This window comes from Equus quagga, chromosome 20 (assembly GCF_021613505.1).
Source record: "Equus quagga isolate Etosha38 chromosome 20, UCLA_HA_Equagga_1.0, whole genome shotgun sequence".
In the NCBI taxonomy this organism is placed as follows: Eukaryota; Metazoa; Chordata; class Mammalia; order Perissodactyla; family Equidae; genus Equus; species Equus quagga.
In genome coordinates, this window is record NC_060286.1 from 7,174,185 (window position 1) to 7,193,998 (window position 19,814).

The 19,814-nt window shown below is 34.3% G+C and overlaps 2 protein-coding genes across 2 annotated transcripts in view; both read left to right on the forward strand.

Moving 5' to 3' along the window:
- LOC124231049 (uncharacterized) overlaps positions 1-3,577 on the forward strand; it is a 23,221-nt gene extending 19,644 nt beyond the window's left edge. The window contains exon 2 of the mRNA XM_046647687.1: positions 3,492-3,577. The gene's annotated coding sequence lies outside the window, so the exon portion shown is untranslated. The remainder of the gene's footprint in view (positions 1-3,491) is intronic.
- The window catches only part of MNAT1 (MNAT1 component of CDK activating kinase), a 195,460-nt gene that overhangs the window by 9,446 nt on the left and 166,200 nt on the right, over positions 1-19,814 (forward strand). The gene's annotated exons all lie outside the window — the stretch shown is intronic.

Here is a 19,814-nt window from a genome sequence, read left to right on the forward strand (position 1 = left end):
TTCTGAAGTTGATTAGTATACAGTACTGTGGAATAGCTCTAGAGAATTAATCTCTTACCTTCTGAATGGTAAGTACAATGAAGATTGCAAGATTATTCTCCTGACAGAGCTGGTTTTTGCTTTCCCCATATTTATAAGAATTGGTGTCTCATGTATTTTAATAATCAAAATCCATTGAGAAATAGAAAGAACGTGGAATCACAAGTTAGAAAATCTAGGTTCTAGTTTTGCCATAGACTGGCCAGTTTTAGGCCAGCCATTTAACTTTGATTTGTTCATTTGTTTAGAATAGACAATTTTTAGCCCCCTTCAATCTCTTAAAATTTGGGTAGTTTAATTAATGGCTAATTAGAAAATAATTGTAGGCAGTAGCTTTAGTCTTTCTTTGATCTTATGCTATCAATAAAGATTTTCATAAGATGTTAAAATTTTGGTTATTTTTGTTAGCTGTAATTGTTCTTTTCCAATATGTGGGAGAGTGCTGATCACTCTGTTTACAGAATATGAATACTTCACTGTGAATTGGTTATTTTATGGCTATAATACATATTTTTTGGTTTGACCAGAAATAACTACTATTAGTGCACTTTAGTTTTTGAGATGCAGCGTGTGCTACAATAATCATTTTAGTTCCTTTTTTTATCGAGTGTAACTTAATGTTATCATTCTTTAAAACTGTGGTTACTAAATATCTAATCATTATGTTATTTGTAATGTTTCTCTTTGTATGTGTATACATAGCCCTATCCCCATGGAGCTCTTCTCTTTTCTTCTACGCTGGGAATCCTTTTTTAAGATTCTTTTTATCTACTGACTAGTTTTAAATAAATAAATAAATAAATATTAAAAAAAAAAATATATATATATTTTTCCCCCCCTGTCTTGCAGGAACCCTTTTGTGAGGTTTTGCCTATAGGTATCAGAAGGTTTCATAGGAACTTTGGCTTCATGGATGGACACCGTTTAGGATCTCTTTCCCTGGAAGTTATATTATCAAATTTGTGTTCCAAGATTCAAACAGATAACATGAAGCTATTAGATGTTCAGACTTATTTGTTAAAATGCAAATTATTTTATTCTGCAGAAACCTGAAACAGTAGCACATTAGTTTCCTTTTGGGATATAAGTATCAACAGAGACAGAATTAATTTATTTTCTCATTGCCTTTTTTCTGCTGTGGGCATAAATGTTATGTCTAACAAATATGTAATGATAGTCTGCCTGAGTTTGAATCCTAGGTTTACTGCTTATTCTTAGCTGTGTGATTTAGGGGAAAATTAGTTATTTTCTTTAAACCTTTATTTCCTCATCTGTACAGTGTATGTACCAGTAGCATATACCTCACAGGGTTACTGTGAGAATTCGATGAGTCACAGTTCAAGTAAGCTTAAGAATTCAGGTAAATTTAAGAGTAAACTTACTCTGTAGTCAATTATAAGGAGTTATTTTCAGTATTCTGAGTGCAAAGAAATACAGTTTTTAGGTTAAGTTTCAGGTATCTTTTTTTGGCAATTTACTGTTTATTTGGCATCTACTCCCTGAGACAGTAAATAGAATGAGAATAAATGAATGAAAATTTAACCTAGAGATTTTAATGGTTTTCTTCAAGTTTCAAATGTGTTAAGCCTATTTTCAAAGGAAAAAATAAGACTCAACAGTAATTTATTAGCTGTTGGTGTTTACTAAGGAATACAAGTTTGTGGTCCTTTTTTGTGCACTCAATAAATTACCCAGGCTACTGATTTGCAAACTCGCCTCATCCTAAGAATCATCTTGGGTGCCTACTTGAAATACACGCTTCTGGGCTCTACCATTGATCTTTTCAGGGAGGGACCTGTATTTTATGCTAGCTATTTGGAGAGTCTTGTGCTCAAGCAGTTTTGGAAAACGCTGCTGGGTATACAACAGTGGATGTGGCAGACATGGTTACTGCCTCTGTTAGTTTTAGTGTTTCAGCTCTTCTTTCGAGTCATTCAAAGGAAATTAGTTTTTCTCTCTTCTTTACAAGGAAGAAAAGAGAATTTTGGAGTTATAAAAATATTCTTTGTAGTTCAGGTGTGAAAGTAGGCTTTATGCTATTTGTTGAACAAACTGTTTGTTAAGAAAGTACTATTAAAGAAATGGAGATCCAAAATCCTGAAACCTAAACCTGCTGATTTAGAAAAACGGCCTTGTTGGGTATATCCTAAACTTATGAATTTTTGCAAGATTAGTATCAAGAAAACAAAAATGTTTAGGTGCTTCCAAATGCTTAAGTGTTTTTGTGGAGCAGCCACTGAAAAGGATAATGTAAATATGAGTCCCTTAGGAAAGTGGAATGTGATGTCTGATTTGGCTCTCAGGCTGAGGATGGGAGCCTGTGCAACAGTACATGCTACAGAGTGCTATTTGTTTTGTCAAAAGAATTGAGAGGAAGTTGGCTGACTCAGTTAATTTAAAATTGGAAGGAGCTTAGCAATCATCCTTTTAGTTTTATTCTACACCTCTCCCCCTTTTTTTAGCAGATGGGGAAACTGAAGCTTAAGAAAGGTTATATGGTTGCATTGCCCACCTGGCCAGCTTAATTTTCTTCTTTCTGTGAAAATCCCAGTTAAGAATTACTCAGTTAAATTTTGATCACATTTTTTGCTAAATAAAATTTTTATTAATGTAATGTACCCCGATTGCAAATCAAACCCATTTTATGTAAAAAATGAAAATATTACAATTTTATCAAATTCAATTTGATATGCTCAGAACAATTTTCTCTTTATATTTTAGTTTCCAGGATGCTAGCTTAAAATTAAAAAAAAAACTTTAAACATTCAATAATGATTTTTCCACTAATCCTGTGTTTCACTATATCTTTTTCTTTGATTGATAATATATAAGCAATGTCATAGCATTTGTTTTTTGAAGTAAAATCATATGCAAATTGAGAAGCCTAAATGTATTGTTTGTGTGATGAAATGATTTGGAGGATAAGTTTTTTTTATCAGATGCAAATTTTACTTCCTTTTTTCCCCATTATTATTTAGTTTCTTTGGAGAACAAAAGATCGTACAATATCTCTGAAAAATCCATAATTTAGACTTGTTATATTCAAGAGTCTAAAAAGATTATATCAACCACTTCATAAGGATAACTTATAGTATTTTTGTTGTGCATATTTTACTTTTTGATATTGTGTATCAAAAAACATTTTATTATGTACACGTACAAAGGAATATCTGTATTCCCTATTAAAAAAACCCAAGAAAATGTAAAATTTAATGGACTTATTTAAAATGTTTTGGAGTATTACGTTTCCTTTCATTTACTAAGTTAGAATGTGTAAAAAACAGAATTTTGAGATGAAGAGAAATGGTTGTATACCTCACTTAATTTTTTTTAGAACACAAATATGATAGTGGCTATATCATTGAAAATTAATGAGGGCTCCATCAATATGGTGCAGCGCCTCTGCATCACTGGTTTATGTATATTTAATGAGCCTGCTATTCTCATTTCAGGTAACTGAAGCAAACTGCCTCTAGCACTAACTCTGATTTACTTACAAGGAATTCATTCCATTAAAATATGAATGTCTTGAAATTTACCAATGTTAAATATAATTCCCTCATAAATAATTCTACAGTGTTTACTTTCTGGCTATAAGTAACTTGTCTTTAAACAGAGCATCAGTTTTTAGTGCTTTTTCTGATAATGTCACCAAAACATGTTTTATTTGATCTTTTTCTTGCTACTGATCTGTGGAGTTGCAGTAGAAAATATGGGGGAAAAAACTTGAGAAAGTAATAGAATTGTGTAGTATGACATAGCAGATGTTTATTTTTGAGATCTACCACAACGTACATGAGGGCCATTTAAGGGTCTATTTCTATATTCTTTGGCTTTAGGAATATAATCTTTAATCTTTATATTTATTTTTAGTTTTATTTTAAAATACTTTTAAGATGTCTATATTGTTATTTTTATTGAAAAAATGATATTAAAAAAGTCGCAACAGAAAAAGTTGGACATAGTACTTTTACAGAGCATTTATTTTAATTTGTACCTTCTGATTCTTGTGTGTGCACACAAATGAACAGTTAGACAGAAATCAGTTTTATATAATGTCTTTTTTATGCAACAGGAATTTACTGAGCTACATATTACTTTATTTTCTAAAAATGCTAATATTGTCAGTCAAATGAATATGTAATTGATACTTAAAATTTAGTAAAGTAAGGTGTTAGCAGATTAAAATTCTTTATCCATCTTTTCTGTATGCCCAATCAATTGATAGCAGAGGGAGTGAGTTTCTGTAGAAGGCTGAGGTTGATAAGCAAAATTTAAAGATAAAAAATTCTTACTTTTAAGGTAATTTATATTTCTAAGGTCTAAAATGTAATATGTTGCAATAGATGTTTCTTTCTGTATTATTCAGATTATGAATGTCTTATTTCTCATAATTGTATCTGGCACACTCATTAATGTTTAATTCCTTTTGGAGGTTAATTGCAAAAAGCAGTCTGTGTAATGTGCTGCAACTAAATGCAAAAACATACAATTTACAGTAGGAATGGTGTCAATAATAATAAAATAGCTAGTGTAAGTTTAGTGCTTGTAATTCCCCCTTGGGAAATACATTATTTCTGTCTCCTGTTTGTTTTATGTATTTTGGGTTTATATTATTTGGAATTAGAATAGAAACTAAAATATTATATATAGAAGTTAGAATGTAACAAACTAGAAATTACTGAAAACATGTGACTAAAGTGAATTGATTAATAAAATACTTGAGAGAGGCAATTACATACATATGTAAATACCAAGGTTTTCTTTTGCTTGTCAAAAGGTAGAACCATAAATTAAACCTGTGCTTTTTGATTATATTTGCTTTACTAACAGTGTCTTCCCAATTGCTGTATTCATTTATGGTGTTTGGTTTCTAGGTATTCTTACAGAGAGACATTTTGGTGCAGTGGTTAAAAGCATCAACTTTGGAATCAAAGAAACTTAGGTTAAATCCGTGTGCTACCACTACTAGTTGTGTGACCTTCAGCAAAGACTTTTGTGACTTCCAGCTTCCTAAATCTGTAAAATCTCTAAATCTACCTACTTTACAGGTTTGTTGTGAAGATTAAATAAATGGCAGTTTGTACAAAGTGCTTGGCATACTATGCCTGGCACATAGCAGCTCACGTCTATTGGGCACTTACTATTATTATTACTAAGAGTGGTGGTGTCAATCTTAACTGTTATGTAGTGTTTCTTTATGAAAAATTATAAAATATTTGCAATAATAGAGAATTTTATGTGCATTAAGGGTACTGGTCTGCCAGATGTAATTACAACTAGCAATTTCTATGCATATGCATGTCCTTTTTAAAAAATTAAACATAAATGGGATTAGGCTATATGAATTTCTCTGCAACTTAGTTCATTCATTTATCATTTATCTTGGATAACTTCCCATTTTGAACATAGAGATGTATGCATTTTCTTTTAGTGGTTGCAGAGTATTGTATCTTTTGAAAATGCATTAATTTATCTAGCCTATCATATATTAATGGAAGTTTTGCTTGTTTCCAGATGTTTAATATTATAATTTTTCAGGCACATCCTTTTCTTTGTGTATGTGGAAGTATATCTGTGGGATAAATTTCTAACAGCAGAGTGTTGCATTTAAAATTTTGGTAGATGGTACCACATTTTTTTCTTTTTATTTGTTTTGCTTTTTTCAACTTTATTGGGGTAGAATTGACATTCACTAAACCACACATATTTGAAGTGTGTAATGTAATAAGTTTTAACATATTTATACACCCATGAAACCATCACCATAATTAAGATAACAAATATGTCTATCACTCCCAAAAATTCTTTATGCCTTTTGTGATCTGTTCTTCCCTCTGCTCTCATCCCCAGGCAACAACTGATGTGTTTGTTCTTATCATAAAGTAATTTACTTTTGCTATAATTTTACATAGAATCATATAGTCTGTATTCTTTTTTTGCCTAGTTTCTTTCACTCAACTTACTTATTTTGAGATTCATCCATGTTGTGTGTATCAGTGGTTCATTCCTCTTTATTACTGAGTACTATTTCGTTGTAATAGATATGCTAGTTTGTTTATCCATTAACCAGTTAATGGACTGTTGGCTTGTTTCCAGTTGTTAGTATTACAAAAGAGCTGCTATAAACTTTCATGTAAAAGTCTTTGTGTAAACATATGTTTTTGTTTCTCTTGGATAACTACCTAAGAGTGGCCTGGCTGAATTATGTGATAGATGTATGTTTAACTTTTAATATTTTGAGTTAACTTTTGTGTATGGTGTGAGGTAAGACTTTTTTTTTTTCTTACAAGGATATCTAATTAGTCTAGCACCATTTGTTGAAATGCCTTTCCTTTTTTCATTTTCATTGGATTACCTTAGCATTTTTGTCAGATCTGCTGACTGAAGAAGTGTGGATCCGTGTCTGAACCCCAGTGTTGCATTGATTTTTGCATATCTTTGTCAATGCAACCCAACTGTTTGAATTGCTGCAGCTTTGTGGTGAGTCTTGAAATCAGGTAGTGTAACTCCAACTTTGTTTTTAATTTTAAAAATTGCTTTGGTGTTGTAGGTCTTTGCATTTCCGTTTAAATTTTAGGATAAGTCTGTCAACTTTTGTAAAACTGCCTGCTGGAATACTGATTGGGATTACTTTAAATTTGGAGAGAATTGCCATCTTGACAATATTGAGTATTCCAATCAATGAACACGATACAGCTTTTCGTTTATTTGTCTTTAATTTCACTCAGTAATGTTTTTGTAGTTTCCAAGGTAGAGGTCTCTGACAACTTTAATTATATTTATTCTTAGGTAATTTCTGTCTTTTGGTTCTACTATTTATGGTGTTTTAAAAAAAATTTCACTTTTTGGTCCTATGCTACTAATATGTAAAAATACAACTGATTTTTTGTGTATTCTTTATATCCTGCAATCTTGCCAAATTCATTTATTCTAGTAGTTTGTTTGTAGATTCCATGGGATTTTCTCTGTAAGCAATTATATCTGTAAATAGGGCCATTTTACTTCTTTCGTTCCAATCTTTGTTTAGTTATTCATTTATTTAGCCTTAATGCAGTGCTGAAGCCTCTATAGATGGTAATGCTGAACAGAAGTGGTGAAAATGGGCATTCTTGCCTTGTTCTTGGTCTTGGAAGGATGAAATTCAGTCTTTCACTGTTAAATATGATATAAGTTGTAGGTATTTCAAAGATGCCCTTTATCAGTTTGAGGAAATTCCTCACTGTTCCCAATTTGCTGAGAGGTTTTTTTTTTCCTCTTTAGGTCATGAATTGGTTTTTAATTCTGACAACACCCTTTCTGAATCTATTGAAGTAATCATATGGTTTTTCTTCTTTATTCTGATAATATGGTGAATTACATTGATTGATCTTTGAATGTTATATCAGTACTGGGTTCCTGGCCTTAACTGTAACGTGTCATGATGTATTATTATTATTATATACTGTTAGATTTGGTTTACTCATATTTTGTTAAGGATCTTTGCTTGGATATCCTGTAAATCTATTTTTTTTGTAATGATTTTGTTAGATCTTAGTATTAGAATTACTCTGGATTCATAAAACCAGTTGTATTGTGTATTAGCTACCTATTTCTTTAACGAATTATTTCAAAATTTTCAATGGAAGCACAAACATTATCTCACAGTTTCTGTGAGTTAAGAATTTGATAGTGGCTTAGCTGGAAGGTTCTGGCTCAGTGTCTCACAAGGCTGCAGGCAAGGTACGGGCTGGTGCTGCAGTCATCTCTAGACTCTACTGGGGATGGGTAAGCTTCCAAACTTACTTGCATGAACTGGCATCATCCGAAGGCTTGACAGGCTGTAGGGTACACACTTCTAAGCTGGTTCATGTGGCTTTGTGAGGGGTCCTCAGTTCTTTACTGTTTGTTGGCTAGAGGCCTCAGTCCTTTGCTACATGAGCCTCTCCTAAGGGTTTCTTCAGTGTTGTCTTAACATGGTAGCTTTTTTTCCCTAGAGTGAATGATTCAAGAGAGAGGCAGAGGCCACAATGTCTTATAAACTAGCTTTGGAAGTCCAACACTCATTTCTGCCGCATCCTGTTTGTTAGCGTCCTGGGTACAGTCCACATTCAGGGTGGAGGGGAATTAGGCTTCACTTTTTTTTTAAGATTTTATTTTTTCCTTTTTCTTCCCAAAGCCCCCCAGTACATAGTTGTGTATTCTTAGTTGTGGGTCCCTTTAGTTGTGGCATGTGGGACGCTGCCTCACTGTGGCTTGATGAGCAGTGCCATGTCTGCGCCCAGGATTCGAACCAACGAAACACTGGGCCGCCTGCAGCGGAGCGCACGAACTTAACCACTCGGCCACGGGGCTGGCCCCAGGCTTCACCTTTTGATGAGAGAGGTACCAAAGCATTTGTGGACATAATTTAAAACCACATCAACAATATATCTGTATGTTGTCACTGTTATAGCCCGAATCCAAGAGGACTCCCAGTGATCCTTGTCTCCTGGTTTTCACGCCCTTATGTAATTTCTTCCCAAATTCTATCAGAGTTGCTTGTGTGACCAGTAGAATAGGCAGAAGTGATGGTTTGTCAGTTCAGAATATAGGAGACAGACTGCAGTTGGGTTTTATTTAATATGTTCCAAATTTTTACACCCTTGTTATCTGTCTTAGAAATTTTGGTGGTGAGTCCCAGAGGTTCTCTTTCTATCCTCACCCCCAGAATATGTAGAGAAAAAGAGTTAGGAACAGAGAGTATGAAATAGGAGAAGCTGTTCATGCCTTCCCTGGGTTTTAGATTTTTTTTCTCTTCCAGGCAGTACTATTGTGTTTCGTATTTGTATTTAGCGGCAAGTCTCCAATATGATTGTAAGAATATGGACATAAGGTGTTTTTTCCCTTGCTGTTTGTGCTTTAAGCAAATAATCAGGTTGAAATTTTAGTTTAAAATCATTTAACTTTCTGAGTAACAAAAGTCTGAAAGAACATTTAGAAGTACAATAGTATGAAATAGCTATTGTTTGTAAGCACTTTATCCACCTCATATTTCTGTAAAAGAGTCATGTTACAATTAGTATGAGGTCTATTCTTTGGGCAGCTGGGAAGCAGGAGAAGGAAAAATCATTCTCCTCTTGTCCAGTAAAAAGTACATTATGCCCTCTAGTACCAGACTTGGGCTTTTTTCAAAGGATAATGGATTCCACACAGGTGAGTCAGTCTTTTGTGTTCTTACCAGGTGCATTATTGATTTTCATGATGGCAGTCTAGGTGCTCTCATTCAACAGCAGCTTTAGGAAATTCTCCAAAAGAGCACAAAGAAAGTAACCAGAAATTTTCGCATTTTGCGTGCAAGGAAATGAATTTCCTCAACTCTTTTGGCCATTGTACTTTTTCTTTTCTTGCTAGATGCTTATGAGCTGTGACTCCTTTCAAAAATGTCTGTAATGTATATAGCTTCCTTTCTTTTGGCTGGATTGTGTATCATGCTCTATTTGTTTAATTTAGAACATGAAGCAAAGTATATTGACGTACAGTTCTTTTTCATGCCCTGGTTAAACTGGGTTAAGTTAGGGTGAGAAGGATTCCCTGTTACAGAAGGTTATCCATGTCCCAGATTCTAGGAATAGTCAAATTCAGATAGTCGTCTGGGATTACCAATTATTTGATATTCACTTGGCCCTTAAGTCATGATAGTAAAATGCATTTTGGGTTTTAACTAAGGCAGACATTTTGGAGTAATGTTAATGTAAGAACTCTTTGAACAGATTTCTGAGTGGAAACTATAATCTACCTGAGACCTTAGTAATCGAGGAAAAGAAAGTAACTGCTACTTTAGAATTTATGGTTACCTTTTTTTCAGATTTGCAAGTTATTTTTCAATTATTAGCATGAAGGTAGGAGCTTAAACTATTATAGCACTGTAGGTTTATTTTATGTCGATGTTTAGTAAATATTTCAGACAGTTGCAATGAAACTTTATTTAGGTTATATTTCCTTTTTTGGATACATTTCTTTTTAAGCTTATATTTTCCTTTCAAAGTCTTCATTGCTTCCTTCATTCAACAAATGCTGAGTACTACTATGTGCCAAGCATATTCATAGTTACAGAATGATATTATCTTTTGCCCTGGTTATTAGGGTTTTTTGGTTATTGAAAGTAACTCTAATTAAAGGTTTTATGAGTTGCTTTTCCTCATATCTTGTTTTGTAAATAATAGTTTAGTTTAAATGTGTTATTTAACCTTTTTTTTGTCTGGGTTGACAATTTTTTGCATGTATAAATTAATGTCCTGGCTAATCATGGAATCAAACTATCTAAATCTGTGAGTTGATCAGTTGTAATTCTGGTACTTTATGTGTTGCAGCATTTTGTTGTTGTTGCTCTTCCAAATCACCTATTCATATTTTCTTTTTTCCCTGTATTTTACTGATTCTATTTGTCTTCAGTTTTTTTCCTCCTTTTCCTATTATATAAATCATCTGCTCTCTTATCACATAGCAAATTGCTGCTTCAATTTGAGTCAGTGACTTGAAGTTTGTAGCGTGTCAACTGGGAGACCATAATCTTTGTTAGAAATCTCATGTTTACTTCTCAGGAGAAAAAACCCTATAGAATTCTTCGATGTAATTACTCTATTTTCTGGGCAAGTCTCATCTTCGTGAGAAAAGTTTTAGTTCTTTACTCCAATACCTTATAATGGATTGTAGTTGGTTTCAAATAGATTATTGAGAGAGTGAATGTTGGAAATTATTAAGACATTCTATGGTAAAATGTGTCTACATTATGGTATTCTTTCAGTGGTTTTTCTATGAGTTTTATGTATGCTTCACCAAAAAATAAATTGTGAGTACCACTTGGTTAGAAATTTTTACGGAACTGTGGTATTGTATATAAGCAAAATAAAACAAGAAGACTAGGGCTGGCTCAGTGGTGTGTAGTGGTTAAGTTGGCGCGCTCTGCTTCGGTGGCTCAGAGTTCGTGAGTTCAGATCCCAGGCATGGACCTAGCACTGCTGTTCAAGCCGTGCTGTGGTGGCATCCCACATAAAATAGAGGAAGATTGGTGCAGATCTTAGCTCAGTGACAGTCTTCCTCAAGCAAAAAAAGAGGAAAATTGGCAACAGATGTTAGCTCAGGGCCAATCTTCCCTCCAAAAAAGAAAAAGAAAACTAAACTTGTTTCTTCTAGCCCAATTTGCAGTTCAGTTTATCAGTTGCAGTGCAGAGATAGCTTATTTTCATGTATAGACTTTTTAAAGCTAAAGAGAACCTTATAAATCATCTAGTACAATTTCTTGATTTTGATGGACGAGAGAATAGATTTTTCTTTTAAAGCTATTCCAGCTTTGAAACTTTGCAAACTTCAGATTGGCCTTTTCCTCAGTTAAACTAATTAGTGAAGTTAAAAAAATAAATCTAAAAGAGTTAACACAATTCTAACTGCTGCTAATGAAAATTTCTTACTGAGATTCAAATGGGCATACTTATCTTTATCACTCATCTTTAATTGTTAATTTATGGATGAAATGGCCATTGCTATATTGCTGGTTAGTACTTTACATTTTAGTGAATGCAACAGCTATAGCCTGTATCATTCTATTTATCTTTTTTTTACCCACAAAAAATGCTGTTTTTTATTTTCTGACATAGAACAATGCCCACTTGTTTGACCTCTCAGGTTTGCATCAGATCACAACAAGCTGGAGTTAGACAGCAATCTAGCACTTTTCTTCAGAGTTAAAGGCAAGACCTGGGCACTAGGGGATCTGCTCCCATTTAAGCAACCTGTACATTTTAAATGAATAATTGAAGAGGAATGGCTTCTTATTTTCCCACATGTGCATATATGTTAATTTCTTAGAATCATAGACTATGGTGGAAGAGATCTCAGAGAGCATCTAGTCCACAATGTTATTTTATAGATGAATAAACTAGGGTAAAATCGGTTGAATGATTTGTCTTATCTTCCACGACTGTAAAGCATTTGGTATGCTTGCCTCCACTGTGATTTGGTAAGGTTAGAGACTTCAGTGCTATCTCACTTGAACTTTCACTTGGTTAAATTCCAGTTTATGAATGTGTTGTATCATCTGCTTTCTGACTTAGTGTAAGTTACCAAGCAATGAAAACTCAGAATTTATGGTGAGTAGTAATTGAGCAGAATCTTTTCTCTAAACCTGTAATTATCTGTAATTTAGAATTATAATGACCAGGAAGCGTGTTAATGTAAGCATAGTTTAATACATCCATATTAATCTACCTGGCAGAGTATAACATTTTAACATACCTTTTAGATCCACAGTGATGGAAAAAATGATTAAATTGCTTGTTGTCGAAATAGAGAACTGCTTTAGATATGGTTATTTAATAAGCTGTTTTGCTTCATGTAAACTAGTTTTACTTAAGCTCCAGAGGTATAGTCACATGGATTTATCTTTCAATGACAATTGTTTATTGTCTGGGTTTATGTTTAATGCAGGTGCTGGTGACAGTTTGAGATTCTTGACTCATTGCCCAGCACGGAAAATGATTGGTTTTGCTAGCTATACACAGTACTGTCTTTTAATGTTCACTTTTTAATGCAGTTAAACCTGACTTAATTATTCTGTCCTTATAGTGTTATGAAAGAGGTGTTAGTGGTATATCTGTTAGACTACTGTATATATGTAAACTACTGTATATATGTAAAATGAAAAGTTTATGTGGACATGGTATTTACTGCAATAATGTAAAGTTTAAAAATAGAAAATAAACATACAAGTTTATACATTTATACACTTAAATTGTGCAATACTTTTGTAGCCCTCTTTTTCTGGAGGATCTGTTTGTGTTTAGTTCTTCTTTTCCCTTGTTTATGACTATTTATGCCTGCAATAACAGTGACTGATTGCTAAGGAAGCCTCTCTTGTCTGTTTATCAGATAATGAAGCTAATTGTCTTTTGACTTTGTGCTGCTTACTAGCTCTTAAATAGTCTAATAAATAGATAAAGCTTATCACAAACGGTTACAACTTAATGGGCTATTTGGTTTTAGAACCCGTACTTTTAGCCTCTTGTTTTATGTTGAATTAAGGAATGTGAAGAGGACGTTAACTAAGGCTTTAGCTTTGAATTAAAGAAAGGCAAGATTTGAGACAGATTTAGGAGGTAAGTTGAAGGATTTGGTGATTCTGTTGGCTACAAGGGTAAGAAGGAGTAGTCTAAGATAATTCTCACATCTGCGATTTTGATGATTAGGTGAAGAATGGAATTTTGAAGATTCAGTGAAATTCTTTCTGGAACAAGGCAGGAAATGTATCAGTAAATAAATAGGTGAATAAATTAGCAAGTGATAATAGCTGAAACGGTGGGTCTCGGGGTCTAGGCTGATTATGAAAGGTAATGTCACAAGGAGTAAGCTGTAATTAGGAGAAAAAGGAAGTATCAGAGGATTGGAAGTCTGGGTGAGATCAAGGTGCGCAATGCAGGTAATGAGGGATTGAGAGCTGGTAGGTTTTGGCCAGAGTTTGGAATATAACTAAACAGGTTGTTACTGTGTCCAGTGCTGGAGAAGCTAGTGGCAAGAAAGCTAAAACAGCAGACAAAAAATGTTTAAAAGATTAAAAATTAGAGCATTCTTAAAATTAAGATGTTCATTGGAAAACAGGCATAACCAGAATAGTTTATTGCTGATGCCTTCTATTTACAGTTAAATTGAATATAAAAATCTTATTCTCTAGCTAACCTAAGATATACTGTGTTATGTTAAATTTTGAACTTTGTTTGTAGTATGACTGATTTTAGCAGAAGTTCGATGTAGCTTTCTCCTAAGTGTAGAATCCTTTTCTGACTTTATGCAATTTAAAACCTGTAATCTTATATATATATATATATATATATTTTTTTTTAAATCTTCACATACAAAAGTAGAAATATAACTTGAAAATGATTTTTTTTGAGGAAGATTAGCTCTGAGCCAACATCTGCTGCCAATCCTCCCATTTTTGCTGAGGAAGACTGGCCCTGAGCCAACATCCGTGCCCACGTCCTAAGTCAATGTAAAAGGATTGCGTGTGTTGAATTAATACAGACTACTCCCTCCCTCCTTTTTTGGGCACCCATCTTATTTTTCAAAATTTGTTTAAGAAACTTTCAGATGGACAAATAATAAATTGCTGAATAGTTAATACCATTTATTATATGAGTATTTAGATCTCATTTTGCAGAGGCTTATTAATATAGTTTTGTAATTTATTAAAAACAAAATGTATTCGGTAGATACTTGTTAGAACCTCAAATATATTACAGTTGAAATTTGAAACAATAAAAAAATGAGAGAATAATGTTCTTTAAGAAATAGGAAGTGTTTTTAGATAATATGAAGAAAGTGTGGGGAATTATAGTTCAATAATAAAAACTAATGTTTGTGGGTAAATCAAGTTTGAGAGTTTCTGTTTCAATAAATTGTTAAGGTTTGGGTTCAGAGATCTGTTTCTCTTATAGTAAACATTTTTAATATAAGAACAGATCAGGGAAATGGTTTCCATATGCTTCTTGAGGTGTTAACAATGCACTTTTGGATTGGGAATGCAATATAAACCTAAACTACATTCTAGAAGGTGAATGGAGGAGCATTTCAATGGTAATATGTACAAGAAACCCTTGTGCTTTGTGGATTTGTGACTTATGGTTTTGTGAGTTTCTGGTACATGCAAATTACTCCCCCACAAACCTGGAGTCTAACACACCTTGTTGTGTCTGGCCAGCTTACAGTTTAGTCTGGCCCAGTATTTCTTTTTACAACAGTTCATCCCTCTGGGACTTTTCTTGGATACCCTTACTTTTGGGAGAATTGAGGCCAATTTTGGGGCCTACTTCTAAGGGACTTAAGACACATAAAGCAAAGAGAATGGTTGGAGGATGCAAAAAAAAAAAAAAAAAAATTCAAATGGTAATTATATCTATCAGACCCTTCTGGGTTTCCTGATGATCAAGGAGGCAAGAAGCATTCAGTTTTGGATTATGGCTAACTTTATTCCTGCTTGAGGTTTAGTATATAGTATTATTATATTACCCATGTAGTAAGAGCTCCAGAATATAGCTGCCTAAAAATAGGATGGTTGTCCTTAATGGTATTTGTAATTTTGAAGAGTTGCATGTTTCATAACTTTCTTCTTGGTTGACTTTTAAAGATTTTATTTTATTTTTTTTTCCTTTTTCTCCCCAAAGTCCCCCTGTACATAGTTGTATATTCTTAGTTGTGGGTCCTTCTAGTTGTGGTATGTGGGCGCCGCCTCAGCGTGGCTTGATGAGCCGTACCATGTCCGCGCCCAGGATTCGAACCAACGAAACACTGGGCTTCCTGCAGTGGAGCGTGCAAACTTAACCACTCAGCCGCGGGGCCGGCTCCTTGGTTGACTTTTAAAATTTAAAAGTCTTGGTTGACCTTTAAAATTTTTTTTTTTGGTCTTTGTAAATGATGTGGCCCACAGAAACACAAGGAAAAATTCTAATGGGTTTTAGAGTTAGGTGTCTGAACAGGATTTTTCTAACCTTTCTGTCAGGATAACAACAAAATCTTTAAAATGGAGGTAGGGCAAGAGGAGGATTAGAATAACCTAGGAAGGTTTTAAAGAGTACCACTACTCCTACAGAAATGCTTAATGTGTCCTAGGCATAATACTGAATGCTCTTTATTCATTGTTTTATTTAATCTTTATAATAACTCTAATTGGTAGGTACTGTTAATATCCTCTTTTTATGGATTGGGGAATTGAAGCTTAGAGACTTTAAGTAACTTGCCTAAGGTAACAAAACTGGTAAATGGCTGAGCCTGGATTCAGCTGGGTCTAATTGATGACAAACGTCTGCTTCTAAATCACTGTGCTATAATTCACTTCCCACCCTTTTTGTCTTTCTCCTCTGTATCAGAGTGGGTGTGATGGCAAGGCCATGTGCATTTTCAAAAAGTTACCCTAGTCCCCAAGGTTATGTTGAGTTTACCTTTTTAAATTCTTTTTGTGCATACAAAAGTATGTATATAACATGTATAGCTTAATAAATAATAATAATAAATCAAACGCCTGTGTACTTACCACCTAGATTAAACAATAGAATATTATCGATAACTTTGAAGCCTCTGTCCTTTGTCTATCATATTCCCTTTTTTTCCTGTGGAGATGATTCCTACACTGAATTTTGTGTTTATCATTCTTTTTTTTTCTTTTCTTTATAGATTCTCTACATATTGCTGGATCTCTAAGCAGTATATTATTTAGGTTTGAATTTTATGTATTTATATGTATTATATATATGTTTTCTTTTTTGAAAGATTTTTTTATTGTGTTAAAAAACAGAACATTAAATTTATCATCTTAGCCATTTTTAAGTATTCAGTAATGATGAGTATATTCACATTGTTGTGCAAGAGATCTCTAGAACTTTTTCACCTTGCAAAACTGAAACTCTGTGCTCATAACACGATTCATACACTCCCACTTCCCAGTCAACCACTTTTCTATTTTCTGTTTCTCTGATTTTGGCTACTTTAGATACTTCATGTAAGGGGAATCATACAGTATTTGTCCTTTCATGATTGGCTTATTTCACTTAGCATAATATCCTTAAGATTCACCTGTTTTGTTGCATATGGCAGAATTTCCCTCTTTTTTTTTAAGCCTGAATTCCATTGTATGTATGTGTATATATATATATATATACACACACACACACACACACACACACACACACTACATTTTATCTGTTAGCCATTGATGGACATTTAGGTTGTTTCCATATTTTGGCTGCTGTGAATAATACTACAATGAACATGGGAGTGCAGATATTTCTTTGAGATCCTGGTTTCAGTTCTTTTGGGTATATAGCCAGAAGTGGGATTGCTGGATCATATGGTAATTTTTAATCTTTTGAGGAACCGTCATACTGTTTTCCATAGTAGCCGTACCACTTTACACCCCCACCAGCAGTGTACAAGGGTTCCAACTTATGTATGTGTTCTTTTCCAACTTTGTTCATTCAGCATTGTGTTTTTGAGTTATAGTTTTGAGATTCATCCATGTTGATACATACAGTTGTAATTTGTTCATTTACACTGCTGTATAGTATTCCACTGCATGACTATATTGCATTTTGTGTATTCATTCTACTGTTAATGGACATATGGGTTGTTTCCAAATTTGTTTTTGCTGTAGGAAGTACTTGCATAACATTCTTGTACATGCCTCCAGGAGCACATGGATCAGGATTTCTCTAGGATATATGCCTAGCATAGAATTGTCATGTCATAAGGCATGTGCATGTTTAATTTTACTAAAAATGCCAGATTGTTCTCCAGACAGGTTGTACAGTCTTCAATCAGCAGTGTGAAAATTTGGTTTTCTACATCTTTGCTAACGTTTGGTTTTGTCAGACTTTGAAATTTTTAAAAATTTTCAGATGTGAAATGATATTTTACTATGGTTATAAAATCTATTTCCCTAATTGTTCATCTTTTCATGCTTCTTGCTAGTTTCTGGTTCCTCTTCTGTTAATGCCTGTATAAGGTGAGAATCGGACCACTTTCCACTCTAACTTCACTGCTGTTGCCTTGCTTTGAGTACCTTCTTCTCTTGCTTGATGATGATAGTAGTCCATGACTTAGTTTACCTGCTTTTGCTCATGCCCCTATAGTCTGTTTTCTACAAGCAGCCAGAGTGATCCTTTAAATAAGTAATTTATGTCCTGTCATTTCTCTGCTCTAAATTCTGCAATAACTTTCTGTTTCATGTACAGTGAGAGCCAGAGTCCCTACAGCCTCCCTTCTGTCTTACATGATCTTTGTCAGCCTCTCTGTAGGCTCCCTGAGGGCAGGGATCTTTCACTTTTTGCTCACTGTGGCATCCCCAGTACCTCCAGCAGTGCCTGTTATGTAGTAGGCAATTAATGAATATTTATTAAATGAATTTGAATTTGGCAACTAAATAAATGCGCATTTTCTATGGTGTGTAGATTTTCCTCAAAAGCATTTTAGTTATCTGAATAAATAGGAATTTTGTGTAAAACTAAACAATAATGGAAAGGCAGTTTTAGCCTTGCTTTCAGTTATACTGGAAAGTTTCATTTTCCCTTGGTGAATACCTGTTTAGATGAATTAAAGAGCACTTTTTTGTGTGTGTAAGATTGGCCTTGAGCTAACATCTATGCCAGTCTTCCTCAATTTTGCATGTGGGACACCGCCACAGAATGGCTTGATGAGCAGTGTGTAGGTCCACACCTGGGATCTGAACCTGCAGACCCCTGGCTGCTGAAGTGGAGCGTGTGGACTTACCCACTATGCCACTCGGCCAGCCCCAACAAGAGCACATTTTTAAGGGATCTAATATTACTTTTGCTCATATGCCTTTTATAACAGGATGAGCACTAGATGATTTTAAGGTAAGATCAAAATTAGATGTTTAGATCAGAAACTTGGATTGCATTATTAATGTTATCACAAAGATAACCTCATTTCATGTTAATCACAAATGAGACAATCTCATGGGTCTGAAAGTAAAAAGCCTGATTGAGAGTTCTTAGTTGTGTTCTAGTGCAGGATGTGGAGTGCCAGGATGCTGGGTAGAAATGAAGAGTAATTTCAAGGCTCTAAGGTGGCTGAATAAGCAAATGAAGAGAGGAAGGCACAGTGCAAGAACTGTTGTGAGTAGAAATTGTGGTAGACGATAGAGAAACTTTGAGAGTTGAAGCTGTTATGTTTGATGTAGTGAGTGGAACTCTATTTTACAAGGGGTTACATTCTTTCAACTAATATTTGTCTTGAAACACGGGTTGGGATACAGTAATGAGCTAACGTGATTCCTGTGCTTGTTGAATAATCTAGTAGGAAAGACAGATATTAAACACAAAAATTCACAAAAATAAAATTACTGATTTTGATAAGTGGCCTATAAAGAGCAGGATGTGTATCAATTGGGGTTTAGTTAGAAAAACAAAAACCACCTTAGATATTTTAAGTCATTAGGAATTAATACAGGCATTACAGACTTAGAAACCTTTTAGAAGAAGGACGGGAGCAGAAAGGAAAGGGAAACTGCTACATTCAGGAAGTCAGGAAGAGCAGGAATGGTAACAAAGCCTGCTGTTGCTGATCCCAGTTGTCCATATGGTTCAAGTGGGTGATTCCCAGAACACCTGAAACCTGTGAGTGAAACCTCGTCTGTCTTCTGCTGATGCCCACATGCCTGTCCATTGCTGCTGAGGAGCAATAACACTTCTACTGTCCTTTTGTCTTCCAGATCTTTTGCAGTTGCTTTTCAAGAGTGGAATCAAAACTGGAGTCTTGCTGTCAGAGATTTTGGAAAATGTAGTTCTCAGATTTCTAGTCCCTGGGAAGAGCATAGAATGATGAAATGGTGTTGAGTTGCCATGAGACAATCTGCCACAGTTAACTATGACCGAAAATAACAGGGTTACCAACTGTAGAGTGAGTGGTAAAGAAGTCTTCTGTAAAGATGAGATGTTATCTGATGGATAAGATCTTTTAAAAGATGGGGAAATCAATTTATAACAAGAATTTTGGCTGTTTTATGGCAGAAGTAGAGGACCTAGCCTTAGATAGGAGTTGGGACAATTTTTCTGTAAGAATCTTTCTGAACAGATGACATTTGGTTTGAGACTTGAGTGAGGAGAGGAGACAGCCATAGGAAGATTGAGGAGAAGAGATTTCCAGCAGAGAAGACGAGTGCAGTTGCCCTGAGACTTGAATGACCTTGGCATGGTGGAAGGACAAAAAGAAAACAGGAATAGATTGATAGGAAATGAAGCTGGGGAGTTAGG